This window comes from Cibotium barometz, chromosome 25 (assembly GCF_041138505.1).
Source record: "Cibotium barometz isolate CiBa-2024 chromosome 25, ASM4113850v1, whole genome shotgun sequence".
Classification (NCBI taxonomy): domain Eukaryota; kingdom Viridiplantae; phylum Streptophyta; class Polypodiopsida; order Cyatheales; family Cibotiaceae; genus Cibotium; species Cibotium barometz.
The window spans coordinates 31,220,484-31,238,962 of record NC_141070.1 but is presented as its reverse complement, the minus strand read 5'-3'; positions in this window follow the sequence as shown (position 1 = coordinate 31,238,962).

The following is an 18,479-nucleotide window of genomic DNA, read 5'->3' as shown; positions in this document are numbered from 1 at the left end:
GGTGAGATCATGGGTGATATGTATCCAATGGGATGACAGGCTGTGTGACAGCCATTCTAGAGACTGGCATAGTTATAGCGCCAGCTCATTTAGTTGGGTTCACACTATAGAGAACCCGAGTATGTATTTGGTTGAGTACCTTTCATATTGGGTGTACTCTTATCTTTGTATATGGTTTGTATATGGTGTGTTGAGTGTTGAGTGAAGAAGAAGAAGATTTTCAGCCTCTCACCTTGTGTGCTCCCTTTTAGGGTTTTGTGAGTGTGTGTGTGTGCTTGCAAGAGCTCAAGCTCTCTTCTCCCCTGTATCTTTTCAAGGGAGGCCTCTAACCAAGTCCAACTAGGTTCTAGAGCTTTCCAGCTTCAGTTTAACTCAATTTGGACAAGATTTGGACCAATTTGGCTCCCTTTTTTATCCAGTTTGGTCTAGGAGAGAGGAGAGAGAAAAATATCCCATTTTTGGATTAAGAAACTCAAGTAATCATGAAGAAAAAGGCACCTCTTGATGTGGCATTCGCTCCTTACTGAGGTGTCAAAAATACATCATTTTCTCTAAATATCTTATATTTTTACTAATATCTCTTAATTTTTAACTAATAAACCTTGTACTCAGTCAACTCTTCATCTTATGTGAGAATTTACTCATTTTTTAGTATTTTCTTTTGTTCTTTGGATTTATCTCATCCCAACACTTGGATTAATCCTATTGGCCCATAGGAACCTTAATTGGACCATAATCCAAAAATTTCTGAAAATCTAGACCCTTAGGCTAAGGCCTTTGATACACATTTTTAATTGATTCCTGATGCACATTAGAGAAATTATTTTGAATTTCTGTTTTAGGGAATTATATTTTAGACATTAAGAGAATTTTTATATCCAAAAATTCTCTCTCTAGGATTTTTCTTCTCTCTAGGTAAAAACAAGGAAAAAAATAATATTTTCTTGCATTCTGAAATAGGGAATGATCACAGGGGATTGAGGTAAAAGCTTATTCATTATTCAAGCTAAGGAGGAATCTTACATCCTTTCCCACTTGAAAAATGTGAGATGTCCTCTTCTTCTTTCTCTCAAGTGGCGTCTTTTAGAGGGAAGAATTTCCATAGATTCTTCAAACACTCTCTCTGATCTCTTTTTATCTGCATACTGCTTTTGCCTATCCTTGGCTGCCTTAATATCTTTATGGATTGATTGCATTTGCTGGTCCATGTCATCAAGCATCTGTCTAGACATCTCGACTCTAATCAATGGGTCGGACCAAGTCAATGGTGTAAGGCAATCTTGTCCATACAGAGCTTTGAAAGGGCTCATTCCGATGCTTCGATGATAAGAAGCATTGTAAGAAAATTCAACCAGGTGTGCAAATGGCTTAACCACTTCTTGGGTACCAAAGGATATCTTCTATTACCTAATTCACTCTTTCAGTCTGGCCATCTGTTTTGGGGTGATAGTCTGTACCGAGATCTAAGAAAGTTCCTACTGCTTCTTCGAAGAATGCAGTCCAGAATTTCAATGTGAACTTAGGATCTCTGTCACTTACTATCCTCCTGGGTAAGCCATGCAATCTAAAGATCTCTTTGAGGAAAACTCTGGCAACGTCCACTGTAGTGTATGTTTCTTTCACTGGAATTAGATGGGCACCCTTGGTTAGTCTGCCCAACTACCACAAAAATGGAGTTGTAACCTGATTGCACTGAAGGTAGTCCAGTGACAAAATCCATACTGATACATTCCCACTTCATCTGTGGAATGTCTAGGGGCTGCAGTTTTCCTAGCATCTTGACTCTCTCTGCCTTGACTCTCTGACACATTAAGTATTGCCGCATATGATTGAGTACATCCTTTTTGAGTCTTGGCCAGAAGGAGCTTTTCTTCACATACATATAGGTTTTTATAAACCCTGGATCTCCAACTATCAGGCTATCATGGACTTCTCTCAGAATCCTTCCCTTTATTCCCTCATCATCGGGAATGCATAGCCGATTATTATAATACATGCATCCTTCATCCAATTTGTACCCAAGAACTCGACTCATTTCCTAAGGAGTCTTGCTTTCTTGCATCAGAAGGGTAGCAATAGGGGCAAAGAATTTATCCTGCATGATTCTCTCCCTGGCTGCACTGATCAACGGATTTGACACCACCATAATTGTGAGCAAGGAGGCTTTTCTACTGAGCGCATCTGCTACCACATTTTCTTTCCCTAGCCAATACTTGATTTCAAAATAAAATTCCTGTAAGGTTTGCATCCATCTCCTTTGACACATGTTGAGATCTCTTTGGGTGAAGATCCACTTTCAGACTTTGATGATCTGTCATCAAGGTGAACCTCTGTCCCAAAAGATAATGTCTCCACAACTTCATAGCATAAACTATTGAGAGTAACTCCAAGTCATGTGGATGGCATAATTTCTCTCATGTGTTCTGAGCTTTCTGGATTCATAGGCCGCTGCATGGCCTTCTTGCATAAGAGCACCGCCTAAAGCGGAACCACTGGCATCAGTAACTACCTCAAAAGCTTTGGTAAAATGTGGCAATTTAAGGACAGGGTTGGTTACTAAGGCTGTCTTCAGCTTATCAAACGCACTCTGACACATAGCAATCCACTGAAATAGGGTACTCTTCTTGAGAAGGTTAGTTAAAAGTGATGCTATCTGAGCATACCTAGGTATAAACATTGTATACCATCCGATTAATCCTAGGAATCCTCTAACTTCTTTTACCGTCTTGGGTTATGACTGCTTGTGTAAGATTCCTCCCTCCAGCTTTTGAGGTGTAAGGTGTAAGAACCTCCCCTTCTGTTCTTGAAATTATTTCCCCCTCTGAAATAGAAAAAAGATCTTGTTTTACCCTGTTTTGGGCTAGAGAGAGAAAATATCTAGAGAGAGATAATCCAAAATTGAGATATCTTTGGATATAAAAATCCTCCTAGTAGTGACTAAAATGGATTCCCCTGAAACAGAAGTTCAAAATGAACTTTCCAATGTGCATTAGGAATTAATTGAAAATGTTATAAGGGACCTTAGCCTAAGGGTCTACATTTTCACAAAAAAATTAGATTATGGTCCAATTAAGGTCCCAATGGGCGAATTTGATTATTCCAAGTGTTGGGATAAGATAAATGCAAAAGAATAAAAGAAAATACCCAAAAATGAGTCAATGCTCACATAAGATGAAGAGTTGACTGAGTACAAGGTTTATTAGTTAAAAATTATGAGATATTACTAAAAAAAATAGATATTTTGGAATAGTGATGCATTTTTGACACCTTGGTAAGGAGAAGGGGACTCTTGAGGTAGGTGCCTTTTTCACATGTGTGGAAGGGTTTCTAATTCAAAAAAATTGTGATATTTTTATCTCTCCTCTCTCCTAGATCAAACCAAATAAAAAAGGTAGCCAAACTAGTCTAAATCTTGTCCAAATTGAGTTAAACTAAACCTGGAAAATTCTAGAACCTAGTTGGAATTGGTTAGTTGCAAAAAGAGGGATTTTAAGCATATTCAAAAAAATGGATATTTGTATTTAATTTAAAAGAAGAATTTTTATGATATTATTGTCTATTATGCCTTAAAATTTTCTCTCTCTTGGGAGCTTAAAGCTCTCTCTCTCTACAAAAACTCTTGGAGTTGCTCTTCTCCTCTTGATGGACCAATTGATTGATCGGGGGCTTCACTGCAATTAGAGAATCAAGCCAAACTTGGAGGTAAAATCGATTTTTTATGGGTTTTTCTAATTTTCTCAATAACTTTCTTCTTCTCAACCCCTCTCAAGCTTGAGAAGCTTTCTAAATGATTGTTTTAATTCAAATCAAGCTTTCCCTTAAAGTCTTAAATATTAATTAAGAGAAAGTTAATCTTTATGCTTATTTGTAATGCTTTCTTTAAGTAAATCTCTCTCTAAAAGAATAGCCATCTTTATGGCTAAATCCCTTGAAAAAGGATGCTTCTCAATGATAGTTTCTTAATTCAAAGCTAAAGTCTAGGCTTGATAAGCTAGAGATTAAGAAAATTATATTTTTATGATTTTGTGTTAAAAAATTAATGGTTATTTCTTTTAGATTATTTATAACTAGTTAAAAACTACTTTGATTGATTCTAAATGAGAAATAGATTATCCTATCAATTTGGAAAAAGAGAAATAATGGAACTAGCTTAATCTAGTGGGATAATCATAATTAAGTTTATTATTATGGTAAAAATTATGATTTAAATTCATAGTTTGATTTTAAGAATAAAAGAGGAACTACCATCATATTTTCATTAAGCTTTTATTCTTTAGATTTTTTTTTTGAGAATTATCAGTAAAAGCAACGAAGCTATGGTAAAATTTTTAGAAAATAATAAATATCCTATTTTTATGCATAATGCTAAAAGAGGACTTCCTACCATATTCTAGGATTGGAAATTCTATGCAAAACGAATGATTTTCATCACATTCATGAGAAATAATTTTTTTGTAATTATGCATAATTAATTGATTATGAGAAAAGAGTAAATTTTAGAAAATTTATTTTTATAAAAAAAAGAAGAATTTCCATGATATTTGAGATCCAAGTAATTAAATGGTAAAAGAGGAATTTTTGGTAAATTTATTTTTATTCAAAAAGAGGAATTCCCATGATATTTGAGATCCAAGTAATTAAACGGTAAAAGATGGATTTTTGGTAAATTTATTTTATGAAAAAAGAGAAATTCCATGATAATTGAGATAAAAGAAAATAAATGGTAAAAGAGGATTTTTTGGCATAATTCAAATTATGAGTATTTATCAAAAGATGAATTTTGAGAATTATTAATTTTATTGGGAAATATGGGTAGAATTGATTTTTGTAAATCCCATGAATCTTTTACTCAAAAAAGAAGAATATTGAATATATTTCACTTGAGAAATTTGAGAAAGAATATGAAAATATCCATCCGAGAAAAAGTACCTTTAACTAGGCCAAGTAATTGGCAGAAATTTAGAAAAGTCCCAACGGTATCAAAAGTAGAAAAATGGTACTAGATGTGAATTAGATGTGAATGCGACGTGATAAGATGTGAATAAGATGTGAATGCGATGTGATAAGATGTGAATGCAATGTGATAAGATGTGAGTGGTTGTGATGAGATGTGGATGAGATGTGCTGTGATGTAAATGGATGTGGATGTGAATATGATGGGATGTGGATGAGAGGTGCTGTGATGTGATGTAAATGGATGTGGATGTGCATGTGATGAGATGTGGATGACGTGATATGATGTAAATGGATGTGGATGTGAATGTGAAGGGATGTGGATGAGATGTGATGTGATGTTAATAGATGTGGATGTGAATGTAATGAGATGTGAATAAGATGTGATGATATGTGAAAGGATGTGATGTGATGTAAATGGATGAGAATAGGATGTGATGTGATAGATGTGCATGTAAATGAATGAATAGATGCGGATAGATATGCATGTGAATAAATGGATGGATGTGGATAAATGTGCATGTGAATGAATGTGCATGTGAATGAATGGATGGATGTGGATGGATTTGAATGTGAATGAATGGATGGACATCGATGAATGTGATGAGATGTGAATGGATGTGATGAGATACGGATAGATGTGGATGTGATGTAATGTGGATGGAATGAATGAGATGTGATGTGGATAGATGAGAACGTGATGTAATGTGGATGGAATGAATATAATGTGATAGGGATGGAATGAATGTGATGTGATAAGGATAGATGTGGATGCAATGAATGTGATGGATATGAATGAGTGTGATGGATGTGAATGGGTGTGATGGATGTGAATGGGTGTGATGAGATGGGAGTGGGTGTGATGAGATGGGAGTGGGTGTGATGAGATGTGAATGGGTGTGATGAGCTGTGAATGTGATGTGATGATATCTGAATGGATGTGAATATGATATGATGAGATGTAAATGGATAGGAATATGATGTGATGAGACGTGAATGGATGAGATGTGATGGGGATGGATGTGGATCTGAATGAATATAAATGAATGTGATGGATGAGATGTAAGGTGGATGTGATGTGGATCAAGGTAAATGTGAATGGATGAGATGAGATGTGATATGGATATGGGTAGATGTGAATGGATGAGATGTGATGAGGATATGGGTAGATGTGAATGGATGAGATGTGATTGGATGAGAACAGATGAAGATGATGGGAATACATATGATTGGATGAGGAATAAGCAATGTGATTTGATGTAGAAGAATGTGGAATAACAAGAAATGATGTGGAACAATGTGGAAAGATAAGAGTTCCTTAGAAACTGTATTTATGACCTATTTTTAAATGAGTGTTTTATGTCAAGAATGCTGGGGAAGCATTTTGACCATTTTGTGAATGAGGTCATGGAGACCTAAGTGATAAAGTTACACACAACAGCTGACAGAGAGTCAACGGAGGACGTCTCACGTAGCAAGGTCGACGAGGTCTTGACCATCCTCGGTTCGATTTAAATGGTAAGCTTCCGGTACGGTGGATGAGGGACCAAGGAAGTGGCCTATGAGTGAAGTGCTAGGTGACCTGTGAAGGAGCCTAGAGGGTGCTAACCATACGGTGCTCGGGCTCTGGGTCGCTGAAGATACCCATGCGTGCGTCGAGGAGGAAGAAAACTGGAACAAGGTGTTAGAGTTATTTTTTGAACTCGGGCATGGATGTGGTTGATCATCCTTGCTGGTCCTCAACAAATGAGTCCATGGCTCTTTTATATGGATCTGTTGGTTGATCTTCTTGATCTTCAACGGAGAGTCCATCTGGATTTTCTTATGTGATTATATTGCCGGGTACTATGAGCTAGGAACTATTGAAAAGGCCCCTGAGTGAACAGGTGGTGAGTGTTCTGGTTGCCAATGATGCCATAGGTATACCAATGAAGGAATGATTGCAAATTAGAATTCAAGCTGGATATTTTGGAGGATTATGATCAGTGTTACTATGGTTTCATTAAAAGATTGTCTTAAAGACAACTGAATCTATGAAATAGGCAATTTCATATTGGGTGTGTAAGTGGTGTGACTATCTTGAAGTTTTCTTGAAGCGTCGGCTAGGAGGCCTGGGAACTCTTTTCCCTGATACCCGGGGCAAAGCATAACCCAATTTCTAAATGGATCCTATCACTACAATGGTTGGGTGGTTGGCTAACCCATGGGATTGGATGGGGTTAGGCTGGACTGATGGATCCCTAAAGTGAGACTGAATTCTATTAAATTACGATAGTTGAAGTAAATCCTCGATAACCCTTGTTCTATGGAAAAGAATCAACAGTTGTGCCTCTTGATGAGGAAAAAAGCGTTGGACTCTATGATCCAAGTGCAAGTCTCTTCCTTGATCTGACCATGAGACTTATGGGTTCGGTCGGATCAGTTTGGTTAGTGAAGACCTTGACTACGCTAGAACAAAATATCCTCGAGGAATCGCTTGTCTGCTGGGCAAGGGAAGTTTTTCTGGGTTCGATTTTGGAAGAATCGAGGGATTAGTCTCTTGTCCGGATATCCATGGGTGAGGCCCCAAGTGGGAGACTCTACCCTGCACAAGAAGTACTACTTCCGCTACTAGCACCCCCAAATTGCATGGAGGGGGCAGGGATCTTTCAACTGGTATCAGAGCGATTGGCTAAAGTGGATCAACCAAGAAGCAAGAAATATCAAAAATTTATGAAGTACCAGTAAAAGATTGTAATTGTGTGATGAAACTCATACAAATTGATTTTCAGAATGAAGATTCATAAATTGGAAATTGGTTCTTCAGATGGAAGACCACAATTGTATGGAATCCCTGACTTGCTTGAGGCCTAGATATGATGGTATTTACCTTATAGCTCCAAGGAACGTGGGTATAATAGCTCTTTATTGACAATATATACAAGTAAATCTAAGACCTTGAAATTATAATCAAAAATGCTATCCAGATGATGAATTCGAATGCTGGTTGATATGATTTTTAAATTCTGGTTGAGAATTGATGAATTGATTTGGATTCCTATTTAAAGATGATGATTTCTGACTTATGGTTGAAAGAAGATAAGTTGAACAAAGCCACAATGAGGATAAATGGGGAGAACCCCAGTGATGATGTTAGTAACTGGAAGACGATTATGACCTTTAGCAGATCACTATGAGATTAGTGGATAGTGTTGATAGATTGCTACTGTTTGACCTTTGACCCAGTGGATCTAATTAAGGGATGACAAATTGAGAACTTGCATAACTGAAACTTCCGTGGGGAATATTCAGATAGAATTTTTGGTCTGATGGACCATTATTGTGTTAAGGATATGAATGATATGTTCTGAATGAATTGTTCTCTGATAATGAGTTCTGTATGTTCTGCTTGTAGAAGGGATCTTTATCCCAGGATTCTGCGTGGGTTGACCAGACTATAAGGAACCCCAGAATCAATTGGATCTTAAGGTGAAAGATTTTATCCTCCAGCTCTTCGAGATGAGGACATCTCTCGTTTTTTAACTAAGGTAGGATGTATTTTCTTGGTGGACCAATTGATTGGTCGGGGGCTTCACTACAATTAAAGAATCAAGCCAAACTTGGAGGTAAAAATGATTTTTTATGGGTTTTTCTAATTTTCTCAATAACTTTCTTCTTCTCAGCCCCTCTCAAGCTTGAGAAGCTTTCTAAATGATTGTTTTAATTCAAATCAAGCTTTCTCTTAAAGTCTTAATGCTTAATTAAGAGAAAGTTAAACTTTATGCTTATTTGTAATTCTTTCTTTAAGTAAATCTCTCTCTCTAAAAGAATAGCCATCTTTATGGCTAAATCCCTTGAAAAAGTATGCTTCTCAATGATAGTTTTTTAATTCAAAGCTAAACTCTAGGCTTGACAAGCTAGAGATTAAGAAAATGGCATTTTTATGATTTTAAAAATAATGGCTATTTCTTTTAGATTATTTATAAGTAGTTAAAAACTACTTTGATTGATTCTAAATGAGAAATAGATTATCCTATCAATTTGGAAAAAGAGAAATAATGGAATTAGCTTAATCTAGTGGAATAATCATAATTAAGATTATGATTATGGTAAAAATTATGATTTAAATTCATAGTTTGATTTTAAGCATAAAAGAGGAACTACCATCATATTTTCAATACAAGCTTTTATTCTTTAGAATTTTCTTTGAGAATTATCAGTAATAGCAGCTATAGCAAAAATTTTAGAAAATAATAAATATCTTATTTTTATGCATAATGCTAAAAGAGGACTTCCTACCATATTCTAGGATTGGACATTCTATGCAAAACAAATGATTTTCATCATATTCATGAGAAATATTTTTTTTGTAATTATGCATAATTAATTGATTATGAGAAAAGAGTAAATTTTGGAAAATTTATTTTTATAAAAAAGAGGAATTCCCATGATATTTGAGATCCAAGTAATTAAATGGTAAAAGAGAAATTTTTGGTAAATTTATTTTTATTCAAAAAGAGGAATTCCCATGATATTTGAGATCCAAGTAATTAAATGGTAAAAGATGGATTTTTAGTAAATTTATTTTATGCAAAAAGGGGAATTCCCATGATAATTGAGATCCAAGAAATTAAATGGTAAAAGAGGAATTTTTGGCATAATTCAAATTATGAGTATTTATCAAAAGAGAAATTTTGAGCATTATTAATTTTATTGGAAAATATGGGTAGAATTGATTTCTGTAAATCCCATGAATCTTTTACTCAAAAGAAGAATATTGAATATATTTTACTTGAGAAATTTGAGAAAGAATATGAAAATATTCATCGAGAAAAAGTACCTTTAACTAGGCCGCCAAGCAATTGGCAGAAACTTAGATAAGTCCCAGTAGTATTATCGAAAGTAGAAAAACAGTACTAGATGTGAATGCGATGTGACTAAGATGTGAATGCGATGTGAGTGGATGTGATAAGATGTGGATGAGATGTGATGTGATGTAAATGGATGTGGATGAGATATTATGTGATGTAAATGGATGCGGATGTGGATGTGATGAGATGTGGATGACATGTGATGTGATGTAAATGGATGTGGATGTGAATGTGATGAGATGTGGATGAGATGTAAATAGATGTGGATGTGAATGTGATGAGATGTGATGATATGTGAAAGGATGTGATGTGATGTAAATGGATGAGAATGAGATGTGATGTGATAGATGTGCATGTGAATGAATGGATGGATGTGGATAGATGTGCATGTGAATAAATGGATGGATGTGGATAGATGTGCATGTGAATGAAGGGATGGATGTGATGTGAATGTGAATGAATAGATGGATGTGGATAGATGTGAATGTGAATGAATGGATGGATGTGGATAGATGTGCATGTGAATAAATGGATGGATGTGGATAGATATGCATGTGAATGAAGGGATGGATGTGGATGGATGTGAATGTGAATGAATGGATGGATGTGGATAGATGTGAATGTGAATGAATGGATGGATGTGGATGGATGTGAATGTGAATGAATGGATGGATGTGGATAGATGTGCATGTGAATGAATGGATGAAAGTGGATGGATGTGAATGTGAATGAATGGATGAAAGTGGATGGATGTGAATGTGAATGAATGGATGGATGTCGATGAATGTGATGAGATGTGAATGGATGTGATGAGATATGGATAGATGTGGATGTGATGTAATGTGGATGGAATGAATGAGATATGGATAGATGTGATGTAATGTGGATGGAATGAATGAGATATGGATAGATGTGGATGTGATGTAATGTGGATGGAATGAATGAGATGTGATGTGGATAGATGATGGAATGAATGAGATGTGATGTGGATAGATGAGGACGTGATGTAATGTGGATGTGGAATGAATCATGAAGGAGGCACCTATTTCACATGTGGTTGAGTTTTAAACTCACAAATAATGAGATATTTTCATCTCTCCTCTCTCCTGCTTCAACTAGATCCAAAAAGTAAGCTAAACTGGCCTAAAAATGGTCAAAAATTGACCAAACTGATCTAAAAAATTCTAGAATCAGTTTGCTTGGTTAGAGGCTCTCTTTTTCCTATAAATGAAGCCTCCCCCTTTGTAAATGGTTAATAGTGTTTTATGCACTGTTGCTCTACTCCTCCCCAGAGACAAAAACAGTGAATTTATTGATAATTCATTAGTTTTTGACCATTTCCTCTTCAAAAGAATTAGTGGCCACTCTTTTTGCAAACAAGAGTAGATCCCTCAAACCATCAAGCCAAAGAAAAGCTCTGAAAAATTCATGTAAGCTAGAAATCCTACTTTTTCTTTATTCCATTTAATGGTTTTCTAATTTTTGTTTTCTTTAAAATGAAAAATGATGCTATGCCTTGTTGGAAAGGCTTTCCCCTTCTCTTCATTCTTGAATTCAGCCTTTCTTTATCCTAGATGTGTAATCAAATTAATAGAATTAAACTTTTCATATTGTCTCTTTAAAAAGTGAAATTTGATTAGTTTAATAAAATGCTTTAAACCATTTGGGATAATTTCTAAGTATCTTGAGAATGGAAAAAATTGAAAAATGGTCAGCCATACAAAGGAGGTTATGGCAAAATTTTCTTAAATTTTATGAAATAAGTTTTATCTTTTATTATTCAAAAAGAGTAATCCCCACCGCTTGTGTATTATAAAAGTGTTTCTATGAATAGAAAAATGCATATTAGAAATATTTTTATAATAAAAGCGTTATTTTCATTAGAATTAATTTCTATGCATAGAAAGATGCATATTGGGAATATTTTGATTATAAAAGTGTTACTTTCATCAAAATTGATTTTTATGCATAAATAGATGCATTACAAAAAAATATTATAAAAGTGTTACTTTCATCAAAATTGATTTTTATGCATAAATAGATGCATAAAAGAATTTTTTTATTATAAAAGTGTTACTTTCATTAAAATTAAATTTATGCATAAATAGATGCATAAAAGATTTTTTTTTATAAAAGCGTTACTTTCATCAAATTTTGATTTTATGCATAGAAAGATGCATAAAGAAATTTATTTTTATTTCAAAAGAGTTATTCTCATCAATTTTGATTTTATGCATAGAAAGATGCATAAAGAAATTTATTTTTATTTCAAAAGAGTTATTCTCATCAATTTTAATTTTATACATAGAAAGATGCATAAAGAAATTTATTTTTATTTCAAAAGAGTTAATCTCATTAAAATTGAATTCATGCATAGAAAGATGCATAAAAGATTTATTTTTATTTCGAAAGTGTTATTCTCCTTGAAATTGAATTTATGCATAAATAGAAGCATAAACGGATTTTATAAAAGTGTTATTTCCCACTGAAGTTGTTCTTATGCATAAATAGATGCATAAAGAATATTTATATCAAAAAGAAGAATTCTCTTACATTCTATAAATAGATGTGATATGAATCAGATAGATGAGAATGAATAGAGGATGGATGTGATGAGTATAGAAGTGATGTGAATGAAAGGTAAATAGATGTGATGAGATGGGATGCGAATCAGATAGATGGGAATGAATCGATGGATGCATGTGATGAGAATAGAAGTGATGAGAATGAGAGGTAAATAGATGTGATGAGATGGGATGCAAATCAGATAGATGGGAATGGATGTGATGAGAATAGAAGTGATGAGAATGAGAGGTAAATAGATGTGATGAGATGGGATGCGAATCAGATAGATGGGAATGGATGGATGGATGGATGTGATGAGAATAGAAGTGATGAGAATGAGATGGGATGCGAATCAGATAGATGGGAATGAATAGATGGATGGATGTGATGAGAATAGAAGTGATGAGAATGAGAGGTAAATAGATGTGAATAGATGGGATGCGAATCAGATAGATGGGAATGAATAGATGGATGGATGTGATGAGAATAGAAGTGATGAGAATGAGAGGTAAATAGATGTGATGAGATGGGATGCGAATCAGATAGATGGGAAAGAATGGATGGATGGATGTGATGAGAATAGAAGTGATGAGAATGAGAGGTAAATAGATGTGATGATATGTGATGTGAATCAAATAGATGGGAATGAATGGATGGATGGATGCGATGAGAGGTGAATAGATGTGATGAGATGTAGTGTGAACTAGATAGATGGGAAAGAATGGATGTATGGATGTGATGAGAATGAAAGGTAAATAGATGTGATGATATGTGATGCAAATCAGATAAATGTGAATGAATAGATGAGATGTGATGTCATGTGAATCAGGATGTAAATGAATGATATAGGATGTGAATGAATGTGATAACATGTGAATTGGGATGTGAATGAACGATAAGGGATGTGAATGAATGTGTTAGCATGTGAATCAGGATGTGAGTGAATGAGATGTGATGTGAAATGGATGTGATAAGATGGGATGTAAACTGGATGTGAATGATAAGCATGTAAATGAATGATATAGGATGTGAATGAATGTGATAACATGTGAATCGAGATGTGAATGAACGATAAGGGACGTGAATGAATGTGTTAGCATGTGAATCAGGATGTGAGTGAATGAGATGTGATGTGAAATGGATGTGATAAGATGCGATGTAAACTGGATAGATATTAATGTATGTGAAGTGATGAGATGTATGGGTAGATGCAAGTAGATGTATGGGTAGATGCAAGTAGATGTGATTTGATGAGGATAAATGAGGAAATAAGTGATGAGATAAAAAAAGATGTGATTAGATGAGAATGGGAATACTTATGAAATGAATGTGGATTCATGTGGATTGATGTGTGGGTAATGTGGATTGATGTGGATGGATGAGTGGATAATGTGGATTGATGTGGATGATGTGGATGGATGTATGGATGATGTGGATTGATGTGTGGGTAATGTGGATTGACGTATGGATTAATGAGGATGGATGTATGGAAGATGTGGATGGATGTGTGGATAATGTGGATGGATGTGTGGATAATCTGGATTGATGTGGATGATGTGGATGGATGTATGGATGATATGTATTGATGTGTGAGTAATGTGGATTGACGTGAATGGATGTATGGATGATGTGGATTGATGTGTGGATAATGTGGATTGATATGGATGGATGTATGGATGATGTGGATTGACGTGTGGATTGATGTGGATGGATGTATGGAAGATATGGATGGATGTGTGGATAATGTAGATTGATGTGGATGGATGTATGGATGATGTGGATTGGTGTGGATGATGTGGATGGATATATGGATGATGTGGATTGATGTGTGGATGATGCAATTGGATGTGATTTGATGTGTGGATGATGCGATTAGATGTGATTTGATGTGGGAATGATGTGATGTGATAGGGATCAATGAAGGAAAAAAATTTATGGAAAGATGAGAAAAGATGGGGACTAATGTGAAAGGATGTGGAGTGATGAGAAAAAAAATGGAAATATTGTTGGAACTGTATTTGTATGTGAAATCTGTTTTTAAATGACTGTTTTATGTCAAGAATGCTGGGGAAGCATTTTGACTGTCTTATGAATGAGGTCATAGAGACCTATCTGTTAAAGTTACAACTGTTGTGACGAAGAGTCAACGGAGGACGTCTCGCCTAGTAGCAAGGTTCGCGGCCGAGGTCTTCACGAGCCTCGGTTTGATTTAAATGGTGAGCTTCCGGTACAGTGGATGAGGGACCAAGGAAGTGACCTATGAGTGAAGCGCTAGGTCACCTACAAAGCATCCTAGAGGGTGCTGACCATATGGTGCTCGAGCTCTGGGTCGTCGAAGATACCCACACGTACTTCGGGAAAGATATGAACAAGGAGTAAGAGTTGTTTTTTGAATTCGAGCATGGATCTGGTTGGTTGACCTTGCTGGTCCTCAACGCATGATTCCATGGCTCTTTTATATGGATCCGTTGGTTGATCTTGTTGATCTTCAACAGAGATTCCATTTTGATATATGAATATATTGCCGGTTACTATGAGCTAGGAACTATCGAAAAGGCCCCTGAGTGAACAGGTGGCATTCTGGTTGCCAATGATGCCATAGGTACACCGATGAAGGAATAATTGGATAATTGGAAATAAGGATTCAATCGGAGATTTTGAGGATTGTGATCAGTGACACAATGGTCTCATTAAATGATTGTTTTAAAGATAGCTCATGCTGAGAAAAAGGCAATTTCATATTGGGTGTGTAAGTGGTGTGACTAGTTTTAAGTTTGCATGAATATCCGGCTAGGGGGCCTGGGAACTCTTTTCCCTGGTACTCGGGACAAAACCTAACCAAATTCTTAATTGGATCCCATCACTACAGTGGTTAGGCGGTTGGCTAACCCACGGGACTGGATGGGGTTAGACTAGACTGATGGATCCTTAAATTTAGACTCAATTCTGTTATGGTACGATAGATGAAGTAAATCCCGGACAAAAATTGTTCTATCAACGGCTGTGCCTCTCAATAAGGAAAAAAGCGTTGGTCTCTATGATCCAAGTGCAATCTTTTCCCTGATCTGATTTGGAACTTACGGGTTTGGTCAGATCAGTTCAATTAGTTAAGGCTTTTGACTACGTTAGAGAAAAGTTATCTTGAGGGAATTGCCCATACTTTTCGGGCAAGGGAAGTCTTTCCAGGATCGGTTTTGGAAGAAGCGATGGATTAGTCTCTTGTCCGGATATCCGTGGGCAAGGCCCCGAGTGTGAGACCATGCCCCACGCAAGAAGTGCTACTTCTGCTGCTAGAACCCTTGAGTTCATTGCGCGGTGGGGATAGGGACCTCACAGCTAGTATCAGAGCGAATTGGCTGATGAGGATCAACCGAGAAGCCAAAAATGTCAAAAATTTTTGAAGAAGTAGTAAAAGGTTGTAATTGTATGAAAAATTTCATACGAACTGATATTCAAACTGAAATTCGTAAATTGGTAATTGGGTCTTCAGATGGAAGTACTACAATTGTATGGAATCCCTGACTTGCTTGAGGCCTAGACATGATGGTATTTACCTTATAGCTCCAAGGACCACGACTACCCGTATATACCAAGGGTATAAGTGTAGCTCTTTACTGGCAGTACATATGAGTAAATCTAAGACTTGAAATTATAAGCATTAATACTATCCAGATGATGAATTCGAATGTGGTTGATATGATTTTAAATTCTGGTTGAGAACTGATGAGTTGATTTGGATTCTGATTAAAAAATGAAGATTCCTGAATTTTGGTTGAAATGTAATAAACTAAGCAAAACCACAATGAGGATGAATGGGACGAGTCCCTGTGATGATGTTTGTAGGTGGAATGACGTTAATGACTTCAACAAAAATCACTATGAGATTAGTGGATTGTGCTGGCAGATTGCTCTGCTGTTAACATTTGACCCAATGAATCAAATTAAGGGATGTCAAATTAAAAATCTGTGTAATTAAAAATTTCCATGAAAGAGTGTTCAGATAGAAAATTCGATCTAATGGACCATTATTGTGATAAGGATTTGAATGATACAATCTGAGTGAATTATTATCTAATGTGATGAGTTTTATATAAGGGATCTTTATCCCAGGATTCTGTTGCGTTCACCAGACTATAAGGAACCCCAGAATCAGTTGGATCTTAAGGAAAAGAGCTCCTCTAATTTTGCGAGATGAGGACATCTCGCCTTTTTTAAGTGGGGTAGGATGTAAGATTCCTCCCTCTAGCATTTGAGGTGTGCAGGTGTAAAAACCTCCCCTTCTGATCTTATAATTATTTCCCTTTCTAAAATAAAAGAAAGATCCTATTTTACCCTATTTTGGCCTAAAGAGAGAAAATGTCTAGAGAGAGGTAATTCAAAATTGAGATATTTTTGGATATAAAAATCCTCCTAGTGTCTAAAATGGTTTCCCTTGAAACAGATATTCAAAAAGAAATTTCCAATGTGCAATTGGAATAAATTAAAATCAGGTAAAAAGGACCTTAACCTAAGGGTCCAGATTTTTAAAATTTTTTGAATTAAGGTTCCTATGGACCAATTAGATTAATCCAAATGTAGGGAGGAGATAAATTGAAGAATAAAAAGAAATCCCCCTAAAAATGAGTAAATACTTACATAACATGAAGAGTTGACTAAGGACAAGGTTATTAGTTAAAAAAGAAGAGATATTTAGAAGAAATGATGCATTTTTGACACCTCAGTGTGGGGGAATTCCCCTCATGAAGGAGGCACCTATTTCACATGTGTGGTTGAGTTTTAAACTCACAAATGATGAGATATTTTCATCTCTCCTCTCTCCTGCTTCAACTAGATCCAAAAAGTAAGCTAAATTGACCTAAAAATGGTCAAAAATTGACCAAACTGATCTAAAAAATTCTAGAATCAGTTTGCTTGGTTAGAGGATCACTTTTTTCTATAAATGAAGCCTCCCCCTTTGTAAATGGTTAATAGTGTTTTATGCACTGTTACTCTATTGATAATTCATTAGTTTTTGACCATTTCCTCTTCAAAAGAACTGGTGGCCACTCTTGTTGCAAACAAGAGTAGATCCCTCAAACCATCAAGACAGAGGAAAGCTCACAAAAATTCATGTAAGCTAGAAATCCTACTTTTTCTTTATTCCATTTGTGAGATCCCTGTCCCCACCGTGCAACGGATTCGGGGTGCTAGCAGCGGAAGTAGCACATCTTGCGCGGGGCAGGGTCCCACACTCGGGGCCTCGCCCACTGATATCCAGACAGGTGACTAATTCCTCGATTCTTCCAAACCAAACTCGAAAAAACTTCTCTTGCCCGGAAAGCACTGGAGATTCCACCAGAATAATTTTTTCCTATTGTAGTCAAAAGCCTTACTTAACTGAACTGATCTGAGCGAACTCGTAAGTTCCATAGTCAGATTCAAGGGACAGATTGCACTTGGATCATAGAAACCAACGCTTTTTTCCTCATCGAGAGGCATAGCCGTTGATCCTTTTTCCATAGAACAATTTTTGTCCGGGATTTACTTCATCTATCGAACTAAACAGAAATTGAGTCTCGATTTACGGATCCATCAGTCCAACCTAACCCCATCCAGTCCCGTGGGTTAGGCAACCGCCCAACCACTGTAGTGATGGGATCCAATTAGGAATTTGGTTAGGTTTGTCCCGGGTACCAGGGAAAAGAGTTTCCAGGCCCCCTAGCCGGAAGTTCATGCAAACATAAAACTAGTCACACCACTTACACACCCAATATGAAATTGCCTTTTTCTCAGCATCAGCTAACTTTAAAACAATCCTTTAATGTAACCATTATGTCACTGATGACAATCCTCTAAATCTCTGGTTGAATCCATATTTCCAATCATACATTCATCGGTGCACTTATGGCATCATTGGCAACCAGAACGCTCACCACCTGTTCACTCAGGGGCCTTTTCAATAGTTCCTAGCTCATGGTACCCGACAATATTTTCACATATAAAAATCAAGATGGAATCCTCGTTGAAGATCAGCAAGATCAATCAACAGATCTATATAAGAGAGCCATGGACTCATCCGTTGTTGAGGACCAGCAAGGTCAATCCACCAGATCCATGCCCGGTTTCAGAAAA